The sequence below is a fragment of the Lycium barbarum genome, chromosome 4 (genome assembly GCF_019175385.1).
Source record: "Lycium barbarum isolate Lr01 chromosome 4, ASM1917538v2, whole genome shotgun sequence".
NCBI lineage: Eukaryota > Viridiplantae > Streptophyta > Magnoliopsida > Solanales > Solanaceae > Lycium > Lycium barbarum.
Genome location: NC_083340.1, coordinates 69,533,766 through 69,547,991, shown reverse-complemented (window position 1 = coordinate 69,547,991; position 14,226 = coordinate 69,533,766).

Below are 14,226 nucleotides of genomic sequence, written 5' to 3'. Positions count from 1 at the left end.
AGGTGCCTATTGCCATCATAGATAGACAAGTGCGAAGGCTTCGAAATAAGGAGGTAGCATCAGTCAAGGTAGTGTGGCGAAATAACAATGTGGAAGAAATGACTTGGGAAGCGGAAGAGAGTATGAAGTTCAAGTACCCACACTTATTCCAACCCCCAGGAGAAATCCAAGATGAAACACCAACAATATAAGGTATGTATACTTTATCTTTATGCTTTTGGTCGTGTGTGGCCATAGATATGTTGATATTGTGATGTAGCTGTTATACCCCGTGTTTTTGCACGTCGCATTATTCGTAAGCTAATCGACGTAAGTTTAAGGACAAGATTATTTTTGGGATATGTGACAAGGGTTTTAATCCCCGATCTTTAACAAGTGCACGATTGCTTGTAAATTTAATTGGTGTAGAAATATTAATGGAGATTAGGTATTAATTAATTATGATTAGATTATTAAGTGGGCCCCACTACAATACATGGATAAATATAATTGGATCATGGAGGATGACATGTCATAGTGGGACACATGTCATTTTGGTTGGACATGTGTCAAATGGAGGGGCTACATATATATGTATTGTGATGACTAGTGAATCACATTTTGCCTTCACAAACTTCATCTTCATTCTTGAAACATAGGTGCACATCAACAGTCACGGCTGCACTATTCACGGCCGCCACTGTTCACGGCCAGCTATGGCATTAAAAAAAAAAAAAAAAAAAATTCTAGATTAAATCTCCAAGTTGAAGAAAGAAGAAGCGGTGCAATTGGTGCAAGCGAGTGTAGAATTTGCTCCGATTAAATTAAGGTAAGATCTTCTCACTTCATGGTATAGTTGGATTAATGGTGTTGTAATGGAAAGATTAAAATTGTATTAGATGAAATTGGAAGTAAGAAATTGCATGAATTTGTTGGTATTAGGAGTTGTAGTTGTTATATGGAATTGTTGAGTTGAAAGATTGAAAGTGTGGTTTATGTTCATATGTTGTTGTTCGTGTTGTTGTCGTGTTGTCGTTGATATGGCTTTAAATTCGGAAGAAATAAGTGTATAACATATCGTATACAAAGCGTATGTTGGTCTGTTTGGCGTATACTCTGAAATGTTAATGATTTGGATTGGAAAAGGATTAAGAAAGGTTATTGGGTTGTTTGAGTTATTTATGGGATGGATTGTAAGGATTTGATACGAATATTTCTATTACTGTTGTTGTTGGTATTGCTGTGATAACAGGAGGTTAATTGGAAGTTCGGGTTAGGCGAGTTATATAGGGGAAATGCTGCCCGATTTCCGTTAAGTCCTTAACTAAAGAAAAACCCTAATCAAGAAATTATAAGTTAAAGAATGAGTTCTATAAGTGATGGGCTATAGATTTACGAACTAGAAAGTATAGTTTACTAACGATAGCGTTACTTTGATATTAAATAGGCCAAAGGGGCGACGAAGCGAACGAGATTAAAGTTGTCCCTTATTTCTTTTGGCATGTCTTAGATATAAGTGACGAATGATATGAGCTTTGGGGTAATTCCATTCATAGGTTTCGAGTGTGATTCATGATTCGTATTCACTTCTTGATGTTAGAACTCTTAAAATAATCGAGCTTCCCTCTTCAGTTTTCTATACGTTGGATAGTAGTCGATATATATAAGCTCATATTCTTAGAAACTCTACGATAACTAATGTCCTTGACTTCTATAAGCTATTTCATACTATATTGACATATGTCTATGATTCCTAAGGCCCTTTTGATATTAGTTATGATGACATTCGAGGGATATTTGATATGATTGTCGTTATTGATACTCAGGTGTTAATCCCATCTTCTTATTCTGTTTGAGTCTTGATAATGTTTTAAATTGCATATGGTTGCTGACTACTCTGCTCATGCATACTTCAATATGTCCTTCACCGAGTCCCGGGCCGGGTATGTTATCGTGCACAGTTTTGGAGAGCTCCGTTGTTCCGGAGTATAGACTTTTAGTTCAGGTCTTATGATGTATATGTATATGTTTGTCCAGGGGTACGACGGGGCCCTTTCCCGTCATATGTCGTTGTTGGCATTCTTAGAGGTCTGAAGACATATGTGTGGGTTGTGTATAAGTTCTGTTCAGCTGTGTCTATACGATGTGCTATGATATGATGTCCGTTTGTAGTGGCAGCCTTGTCGGCTTGCATATGACATGATATTGATGCGTAGTGGCAGCTTTGTCGGCTTGCGTATCATTTTATGATTTGATCAGTTGTGACTCCTCAGGAGACAGTTTATCTGAATATACATATATGATGACGTTATGAACCGTTGGAGTTCTTTTTCAAGTTTCCATATTGTTAATAGATTCAGTTTGATTATATTTAATAGGTTCATATACGGGTGTCCAGTTTGGGCAGTAGTCATGGCCCACGGGGTTGGGTCGTGACAGTAGCCGCTGAGGCAATGATATTATGGGTTGCTGTGACAGGTTGGTAGTGCCAAGTTACAGGGGAAACTCTGGCAAAATTTTCGAAGGATCCCGAGTGTTTAACATTCGAGGACGAATGTTCCAAAAAGGGTGGAAGAATGTTACACCTTGGAAAACCCCCCGTACATGTACAGTGAATAGGCTAACAGAGGACATAGAATATGCGATGTTTTGACGAGTAAGAAAGAGTATTAGATGACCCTCAACGAGATTTTAAAGGCATACGAGGCACGGAGAGAAAGTTGTTAAGGAAAGAAAAGCCATATATTGTGTATTGGATAAGAATTTCAAGCAACAAGTTTATGATGGCATAATGATGTCTTAGAAGAGAGTAATAACACCCCTAAGATTGATATTGAGATGTTAAACAAGTACCAAGAAGGTTCCATAAGGATCGGAGATCAAACGAGTCGACGAGAACGAAAACAAAATCACTGGGCATTATATGGCCCAACCTACGGACCGTACAAATTGTACCAGCCGTATGTTGGACCGTATAATTGCCCAAGGAGGCCACCAGCCACTGGACCAGATGTACGACCATACATATGGTCCGTATAAATAGTACGGACCATATGTTGGTTCGTATAAAGAGGGTCGGGTAGATTTTAAGTTTAAGTATAAGAGACCTCTTTCATTTCATTTTTATTCCACTTTCACTCTACACTTCAAGAAACATCTAGAACCCTCTCTACTCTTCAACTACAAGAGAAATCAAAGGAAAACCAAGATCAACAACATCAAATTCATGAAAACAAAAGAGTGAAACCTAACTAAAGTTCATCCTTCTCAAAGAAAACCAAAAGAGGTGAGATAGGGTTTTAGTGCTAGAGGAGAAACTCCACTCAAGACTTGTTCAACCATCATCCAAGGTAATTTTCATGACCATCTCATGTTGTTTAAGGTATTGGAAGGTTAAGATACCCAAATCTTAGAAAAGCATAGCAAATGGGTCATAAGTGAGTGAATAGTGCCATGGGTGAGTGGTAGTTGGATTGGATCATGAATGTCAATGTGTTGAGGTTGCGAATACGTTGTAAATGATATTTAAACCATGGAATAAGTATTATACACGCGAAAGAGCGATAATGAGTTATAAGTATAAATGTGGAGAAATTGGAGAAAAATGGTGAATTGTGGTTAATGTATATGAATGATGATTGTTGATTTCGATATTGTGAATGTTGTTGTGAATTCTTGAGAGTTGATATAGAAGGCGGGAAAAGTAGTATAAACAAAGGAAACGATGCCCAAATTTCTCTAGACTTAGTAACGCGTTCTTATAGTCGATTAACTAACGTTAGTATGAATTCTCTCTTGAAGGTAGAGGCGTGATATCGAAGGAGAGCAAGTGGACGCTAGATTGATTAGACGGTAAAGGTATGTAAGGTTTATCTTTTCTTTCAAAAGGCATGAATCCTTCAAGTCTTATATAATCCTTCTCAAAACGAAGCCTACGAGTCCTTCTATACATGGAACTACATATGAATATGATGGTAATGATAACGAGCTGGAGTATAGCGATTCAAGAAGTTGTGGTATGATGTTGTCTTTTTTAGCACTGGCCTTATGCTCTATTTCATCAAGGCGAGGCACGATACTCATAAACGTTCATAATGTAATCGGGGGTTTACGACCTTACGTCAGCCCGATATAGTGTGATTGCCCTTAAAGCCTAACATATGCTCTTGATGCTAATGTGTGATATGTCCATAAGATGATGCTATGTAATGAAATGTGTAAGAATGATGTGTTATGATTGATTTTGTGATGATATGATTCCACCGTGCCTAGATGGCCGGGCATGTCACCGCTAAGGCGGGCGGCATATGATTCCACCAGTGCCTAGATGGCCGGGCATGATCACCACTAGTGGGTGGCATATGATGGTTACCCGAACGCGGGTTAACAACGAGGACTATGATGAGATGATCTATGTGATGTGAAGACATGTATACTATGATTATATAAAATGTAATATATGTAAGTAATGTGATTGCCTATGAAACTTGTGCAGGTTATATATTTGTCTCATGACTCATGATCTTCCTATTATGTTTGTCTCCTTCTTGCCTTACATACTCAGTACAATGTTCGTACTGACGTCCGTTTTCTTTGGACGCTGTGTTCATGCCCATAGGTAGACAGGGAGGCGAGCTTGAGCCAGACCCGTAGAAGCTGATAGCCGATTGAAAGCACTCCTTTCTTCCGGAGGTGCTTGATTATTCTTATATGTATATTTGTACATTTTGGGCTCGACGGGGTCCTGTCCCGTCTATGTGGTTTGTATTCCAGTAGAGGCTCGTAGATACACGATGCGGGTTATGTGGTCTCACAAGGTTACTATGACGTATATGTATAAAAATACCATTATTTTGATAGCCTAAAGGCTTATGCTTATAAAGATATTATGTTTTGACTTGGAAAGTGATTTTTCTTGTAACTTGAGAATAAAATTGGTAAATAGTTTTTAAATGAGCATGATAAGAAATAGAACGAGCGGTGCTCGGTGGTTAGCCCCGGGTGCCCGTCGCGGCCCCTAGTTGGGTCGTGACAATATATATATATATATATATATATATATATATATATAATGCGCGCGCACCACTGCAATTGGGTACGGATAACCCTGAGCCGTTGTAGGGCCAGGTATGTGTAACCCTAAGCCTTGGTTGGCTAGGTATGTATGATAACTGAGCCTAGCCATGGTCCGGTCCGCGAAACACCGAACCTTCGTGGTCGGGTATGCTATGTAAATGCTAGGTATATGATGTGGATATGTATACGATATAGATATGAGTACGAATATGAATATGAATGTGAATATGAATGTGAATATGAATACGACTATGGATACGAAATGTAAATGAGTACGGATACGGATACAGATGTATGTACACAATCTCGCATTAGAAATGGAAAGTCCCTATGAAAAGCAAGTAAGTGCTTATGACGATGACACTACTATCTCCCATCTTATGCTATTTCTTATGCTGCTTATTATGCTTCTATAATGATATTGATCATGCTTTACATACTTAGTACATTTTTCTTACTGACGTCCTTTTGTTTGTGGACGCTGCGTCATGTCCGCAGGTGGCTAGGGAGGCAGGCTTGATCCATAGCTATATTTCTCAGGGACTGCATAGCGGAGCTCCATTTCATTCGGAGCTATAACTTTTGGTATTGATTCTTTTGTGTACATATTTATGGGCATAGCGGGGTCCTGTCCCACCTATATGATATGATATACTCTCCTTAGAGGCTCATAGATATGTGTATATGATTAGATGTGTTTGGCCTTGTCGGCCTATATTTTAGATGTCATTTTGTTAGCCTCGTCGGCTTATGTACATTGCTATGGGCATTGCTATAAATGGTGATATATAAACATGTATTGTTGCCCAATGGAAATAATATGATTGATAGAAAGAAAGCATGTTTTAAATACGTGGCTCACCTAGATGTAAATGTAAAGGTATGTTAGAGGTGCCCGGGTGGGCTAGCACCGGGTGCCTATTGCGGCCCTCCGGTTGGGTCGTGACACCAGTGCACAACAGGTTCCTGAGCCGATTGATATTAAACCTATTACTTTCTTGCATGGCGAACCTACGATTACGTGCGAAGAGGGAGTTTGAGAGTCTACCTATGAGACAGAATTTGCAGTTTGAAATCATAGCAAAGTTTTCATATGGTTGTCCAAATTTATATAAAGTAAGGAAGGCGATGTCAATTCAATTAGAGATCAAATGGCCTTATAATATCTGAATCTCGAAGGAGTGACACTTACTAATCAGATTATCTTTACTGGAAGATTATGCAACGTTAATGTCACGAGCATGGGAGTTACGACTAAGAAACTAGTATTTCCCATTATGATTCTTAAAGCGGGATCCATGGTTCAATCTGGAGGAAGAAACAACTATCAGTATTGCATGGATACCTTTCCCTATACTGCCAACAAACTTGTTTGATAAGGAGTAAATATCTTCCATCGCTATCGTAGTAGAAAAATATTTAGTGATCTATAAGGCCACAAACAATTAAACAAGACCTATTTGTGTTAGGGTAAAACTGTAAATCGACCTGCTGAAGGAGTTGCCAAAGAGGATCAGATAAACTGTCTTGATAAAGAAACAGGTGAAGTACAATCGAAGTGGAAAGCAATTCAATATGATTACTTGCCAAAGTACTATACCCATTACTAGTTTCAGGGTCATGATATGCAAGGTTGTTGGGTGTTGTATCATGAACATAGACCAAAGAAGGAAGAGAAAAATGGAGAGAAGGAAGAGGAAAATAGGCGACAGGAAAGGGGGGAGACAATGTTCAGTTGACAAATAAAAGGGTTAATTACCGAAACAAAATAAGGTTTATAAGGCTGGAAATGTAATAAACCAAAACTAGAATGTTGTTCAGAATAGGAAAAGTAATAACAAATATAATGGAGCAGTTCAAGAAAGCAAAGGTGTCCAGGGAAGCAACACGAATAATGGGAAAGAAGTTAGCACAGATAAGGGGATGGTACAAAAAATAAATATGATGCATTAGTGGACTTGATAGATGACACACGGGAGAAGCAGGATCAAGACCGGTAGAACGTGAAGAATAATGTTAAAGAAACATCTACACCATGGGTGGAGGCTTCTCTTGGGAAACAGAATAAAGTGGTAAATTGATGGTAGGAACTAAACACGTTCAGGACACTAGAAAGCAGAATCATTTTGAATCTGAGAAGGCATTAGATAAGGGAATTGAACAAGTTAGGGCAATTGGAAAGCAGAACAATTTGGAATTTGAGAAGGACATTATTAAGGAATCTGATCAAGACACATATACAGAGAAAACACAACCAAGAACAAATTAGGAAGATGAAAATAATATAGAAGGGTAGTTGGTGACTACTGATCAAGTTAACAACATGAGAACATTTGATCAAATAGAAAAAGAGAACGTTCAAGAAGAAGAGATACCAGGAGAAAAGGAGGCTCCATAAGAACCACCAGATGGAAATAATGAGAGTGTATTACTTACAAAAGGCGAAGAGGCTAACAGTTTTAATACAAGTACACAAGAAAAATAGACAGAACTAGACAACAAAATAACAGAAGATTAAAAAAACAGGAGTCAACAAGAGAGGAGGAAAAAGAGGACAACAACAAGGGGGATAACAATAAGCAAATAGTGGCAAGAATCATGAGCATAAGGTCAATAACAAGAAGAACTTACGGGGTGATGAAGTAGAAAAAAGAGATTGACATTGGAGATGATAAGGAGGTGGATAATAATTCAGGTCTACTGGATGACAGTAATAAAGAAGATCTATCTCCTAGATAGATCACAAAAGCAAGAGACAAAAGTATTCCTCCTAAGGTGGTATGAGAAGTGCAAACTAGGAAAGCATCCGTCAAAGGTGTGTTGTCACACCCCAAACCTGACCTTGGCATAATATGCATCTGATACTACGGAATCGCATTGGAAGCACCATATAAAGGTAGAAATATTCCACCAACTACCCCATTATAATCAATTAAACCAATTATGCATCATTAAAGTCATCTGAATAATTAAATAAAATACATGGATGATATAACAAATAATAATATGTATGTCAACTAAGAATGGAAACGTGCCTAATAAGTCAAGCAACGATTGTCACAAATACTACCCACCATACGTATCGATGGAGCTTCTAAGATAAAGTGAATAACTCGGAACACAACCCGAAACTAATAGGAAATAAATATAAATAGTCTGAGTCCCACGAACAAGCATGCAGGCTCACCACAGTCTGACCGGAAATCAAGTACTCCTAACCAGTGCGGTCATCCTATACCTGCTCCTCTTCATTACCTAACATACCATCAAATACAACAGTAGTATGCCTGAGTACTGGGTACTTAATGAATGTCTACGGATAAGAGCTTATATCTGTTATACCCCGTATTTTTGCACGTCGGATTATTCGTAAGCTAATCGATATAAGTTTAAGGACGAGATTATTTTTTGGGATATGAGACAAGGGCTTTTAAATCCCTGATTTTTAATGCGTGCACGATTGCTTGTAAATTTAATTGGTGTAGAAATATCAGTGCAGATTAGGGATCAATTAACCATGATTATATTATTAAGTGGAGATTAATGATTAATTAAGCTAATTAAGACCACAAAGTGGGCCCCATGACACATGGAGGAATTTGATTGGTGTTGGGGGAAATTGGACACATGTCATAAGGATGGACACGTGTCATAAGGGTGGACACGTGTCCACTTTGTAGGCACCATATATATCCATGAATTGATGACTAAGTCATCAATTATATCTCATTTTCAACTTGGCAAAATACAACTTAGAGAGAGGAGCTCTAAGCTCTAGAGGGAGAGAGGGTTCGGCCATGGCTATGGCATGGCTTCATGAAGCTCACGGCTAGCCATGGCAGTCCCTAAATAGCTCACGGCCCAGCCCCCCCCCCCCCCCCCCCAACCATTAAATTGTTAGATTTTCAAGTTCAATTGGCAGGAATAAAGGAGAAAGGAAGCACACGGCCATAGTGGATAATGAGAGCTTGTCTCTAAGGTAAGATTTAATCCTTTTCTACATGTTTTGGAGATGGTTCGAACTTTCTATAATTGGTGGTGGATATGGAATTGAATGCAAGAATGGTGTATGTTGATGTTGAGACTTTGTTAGGCCGTGTAGGGGTTGTTTTAATCTAGCAACGGTAAATTAATTTTAATTAGTACTGTTGTTGTGTTGTCATGGAGAAAATGATGAAAGTAAAGGGGTTTGATGATTAAAAATGGAGTTATATTTGTTTAGTGGGTTGTTCTTGTTGAATTGAGGGATTAAGGGTTAAGATTATGTGTTGTGTTGTTGATCATTGTGAAATTGGAGGACTAAGTGTCGTTAAGACTTGTGTTGTGTTGATTGTAATTGACGGGCTGCTTTAGGACTTGTTGTAATGTTAAGATAAATTTTCTTGTGTATAAGGGTTGAAGCCGTTGTTATGTCGTTGCTAATGTGAATCACTAACTCAATAAGAAAGAAATGTATAAAATATCGTATGCGAAACGTATATGGGCTGTTTTGGAGTATCCTCGGATCTTGTTTCGACTGGTTCTTAATATGATAACTTAAACATGCTTGGGTTGTTGCTATGTTGGTTGTATGGTTGGCGTAAATGCGAGGAAATTGAGCGATATAGGTGAAGTGCTGCCTAATTGTCTGGAAATAAGTTACTAACGTTAAAGTACATTTTATGCCATTTCGTAGATTAACTATAGTCTTGACGGCTTAATATAGGTTGAGATATTTTGGGCAACGTGTACATATCGAGTCATGGATTAAGCGCCAAAGGTATGTAAAGTTAACCCTTCTTTCTTTTTGGCATGATCTTTATGAAACAAACAGACGACGTATATATGACTCCAAAGAAGCTCCTATTCTTAGAGCCACTAGGATGGCTATTGTTCTTGATTCCTAGAACTTATTTCATTATGTCTTGATACGTGTATATGATTCCAGAAGTTCTATTTGGATATAATCCATAGTGATATTCGAAAGGTACTTGATATGACTATTGTCTTGATTTTCAAATGATAGTTCGTTTTGATTATTCTATTGAGTCTCAAATATGATTTAATTTGCATATGGTTGCTCACTACTCTACTCGTGCATGCCTCAACATATCTTTCACTGAGTCCCGGGCCAGGATACGTTTTTGTGCATTGTTCACCGAGTCCCTCACTAGAGGGCCGGGATACGGTATATATATATATATGATTGTGTTATGATGTGTTTATGGCGCCAAGGATGGTATGTGGCGACCTTATTCACCGAGTCCCATAATGGGCCGGGTATGATATATGATATTAACATGCATGATTTATGTTTCAAAAGGCAAGTGTTTTGGTATTCTGGATGTTATACTTGTCTCATGTACTCCCTACTTCAGTATGATTCTCTTTACTGTATTTTATGCTTTATATACTCAGTCCATATTCTGTGCTGATCCCCTTTCTTCCGGGGGCTGTGTTTCATGCCCGCAGGTACAGATAGTCGGATTGGTGACCCTTCAGCATAGGACTTTTACTCAGCTGTCTTGGAAAGCTTCGTTGTTTCGGAACGTAGACTTTTGGTATAGATCTTATGATGTATACGTATATGTTTATCCAGGGGTACGGCTGGGCCCTATCCCGTCATATTTCACTATCGATACTCTTAGAGGTCTATAAAAATATGTGTGGGTTGTGTATAGGTTCTGTTCAGCTGTGTTTATACGATGTGCTATGATATGATGTTCGTCTGTAGTGGCTGCCTTGTCGACTTGCGTATCGTTTTATGATTTGATTAGTTGTGACTCCTCAGGAGACAGTTTATCTGGATGTATATATACGTGACGACGTTATGGACCTTGGAGTTCTTTTGCAAGTTTCTGTATTGTTCTTAGATTCAGTTTGACTATATCCAACAGGTACGTATACGAGTGTCCAGGTCGGGCACTAGTCATGGCCCACAGGGTTGGGTCGTGACAAAAGTGGTATCAGAGCAGTTCATCCTCGAAGTGTCTACAGACCGTGTCTAGTAGAGTCTTGTTTATCGGTGTGTGGTACACCACATCTATAAACAGGAAGCTACATGACATTTAGGATGTTACCTTTATTTCGTATCTAAGATTGTGTGATAGAGCCCAGCCATAGGAAATGAAATCCCTTTCACTAACCCTTGATTTCAGCTGAAGAACGGCATCGACAGAAGAAAGTGACTGACGATATTGGAAGTTACAAAGTACGCAGGTAAGCAACGATGCGAAAGATGCATGTCGGATAAGGTAAGAATATTGAAGTATGATTGACATGTAAAGTTGAAGAATGAAAGGGGAGGTAGATTGGAAGGTATAACAGGACAGATTGTTAAAGGATCAGGTACATCTCGAGGTGCGATATGTGAGGTAAGTTTCGACACCTCTATACTTTTTACTTTAAATTGGGAGCCCTGTGTGGCTATGATATGATATATACGTATATATGTTGGCCCTGTGAGGCATTGTTGGTATTTCCTGCGTGCAGGTTTTGGGATAGTAAGAAGTACAGAGGGTACTCTGCCCAAATTTTCCCAGAAATAGAAAAAAGAGAATGAGATATAGGTTCATGATATGTCTTGAAAGTCGATACCGATAGGGTAAATTTATTATGTTGGCTTAAAGCTTTAAGAGATACCCTCCATGTCATCCGTAAGAGGCACCATTCTCACTTGGGAAATTTTATTTCGAAGAAGCATATATGAGCAGCAAAGTTTTGAACTCATTTGAACGGACCAGAATACTTTCCAGCCACATTTTTACCTTAGAAAAGCTCATATTGAAGGGCAAAAACATCCAGTAATTACGTTTCACTTCATTGGAAGAATACAGAGCATACAACAAGTAATTTATGAACTAAATGATTCGTTCACGACTCAAGAATAAATCTGGAGTTAAACCATGTGAATCAAGCACTAGAAGTCCTGTGGTGCTTGTCGGATTCTAGTTTTTCTTCTGGTGGTGGTTGGAGAATGCCTCATGGTGACATTTTATTAGTTATTAATAAACTAATTGGAGATGGAATTTGTGGAAGAAAAACTCAAACTTGTGGGCTGTCTAGGATCATGTGTTTCATATGTTGTTGATGAAATGCTAGAATAATTCGGAAGGGCTTGTGGTACTAAGGGATGATTTAGGAAAAGGTGGCAAATCTTAACAAAACATTTGACTGAGGTATCGAGTGATCTGATAAGTAGGGATAAATTACGACGAGTTTACAGTTAAAAGGAGTGATAGTATGATTGAGATAAGAGTACGAAGGAGGAAGAATTATGACAAATTATGAAGGTATTGATAAGACAGCTTGTGAGATATTAAGGATAAGATTGATCAGAAACGGCGAAGGGTTAAATACGCCTACTCCACAGAGTGCAATTAAAACATAGTAAGAATCGTGAATAATGTTAGGAAGTGTTACGTTATAGGATGGATTACGAATAGGATGCAATGTGAATACCATAAGGATTGTTATAGAAATGAGTAAACCCTAGCAAGGAAGTAACTAAAGGATATGATGTGATCAGTGTGAATGGAAAAGCAAATATAGAACAAAAAAAAAAGCTTACAAAGTCCTATAGGGAAGTTTAGAATAGAGATGAAGTGGTAACGAATGTGAAAGCGAGCACAGGAAGAAGGGGTTAAAGAAGAAGATAAGAAGAAAGCGAGTGGGATTACAGTGTAGCAATATGTTATGACATGTATAGCTGAGAAAATGAGTAATATAAGCGACAGAATTATGAAAGACCGAACTAAAGAAAGATGAGCAACGGGACAGAATGAATGCCAGAAATGACTGGTATGATAAGAGCAAATAGGGATGAACAGAATATACTTTGAAAATGAGAATGGGGTTATGTAGAAGAAGTGTTTTCCGAAGGATACGGGAGTAGCATGAGATTCCTCGTGCACAAAATAAAAGATGGACATAGACTGGAGAAATGAAAGGAATACTAAACGAAGCACTCAAGACAGACGTAATTAATTGAGTATGAGTATAGGATAAAAGGGAAACAAATAGCTACAAACTTAAGGTGTAGTACGATGAGAAGGTGATAAGACAAGACCACTATTAAAACGAATTTGATATGATTTTGAGTAAGTTAGAAGTTAGCGTTGGGTATACAACAAGGGTGAAAGAGCATGAGGCATAAAGGAGTACCGCGTGTATGTGACTTCACCTCGAAAATAGTGAAATCCTTAAAGGATAGGGATTGTGGATTTGCGAAACAACTGATGTATTGTGGATTTATTAGAAGAAACAGATGATATTTGTTGGGATAAAGATAGTGTTATAGGAAATCTTGGGACACTTATCATCAGAATATAAGTGCTACCTAATTGAGAATTTGAAACGACTATAAGCACTAGCTAATTGCTGATCGAAATAAATGGAATGTGGCTTTGGATAAATTGTTACATTAATTATATTACTCGAGTACCAACCATCAGATAAGATTTTGTACTATATATCGAGAGTTCTCATCGCTTCGTGATTAGGTTAAGGTTTCGTACGTCGGGAATCAAAGTTATAAATGATAAAGAAAAGACATGGATATGGTATAAGTACAACCCCAAAGGGGGGAAGCGGGTGAAAGCAAAGTAAGCATAAATGGAAACAATTGACACTGAAATATATTTGATATAGATGCTTAAATTTCAATTGAGATCCCTTGCTGAAACAAGTTAATAAGCTCTGATAGCCAGCAATGGATGGATAAAAGACATGATGGTATTTGAGACAAGACTAAGGATCATTTGTGAAGATTCTGTATAATATGACATTATAAAGTGAATGCTTATAAAAAGGAAGAATACGACAAGAAAATGGTAACGAGTAGCTTAAGAGATATTATAAAGGATAGCAACGCTATACTGGATTAGAAGCTAAGGCGTTGGCAATGGGGTTGCTTGCTAATGATACTGTAACTTATAAGTAGCAAAGGAGGAAGGACAGGAAATCTCCTATAGTAGGATATGAGAAAATCAAATGGTGAATAAAGAAAGGGGAAGGAGCATGACAAGATAGACCGCAAGTGAGTTTTAGTACAAATAAGATATGCAAAACAGAATGAACCAGGAGAGGGGAAAACTATGACCAAGATGCGATGGTGTTATGATGTGTTTATGGCGCCAAGGATGGTATATGGCGACCTTATTCACCGAGTCCCATAATGGGCCGGGTATTATA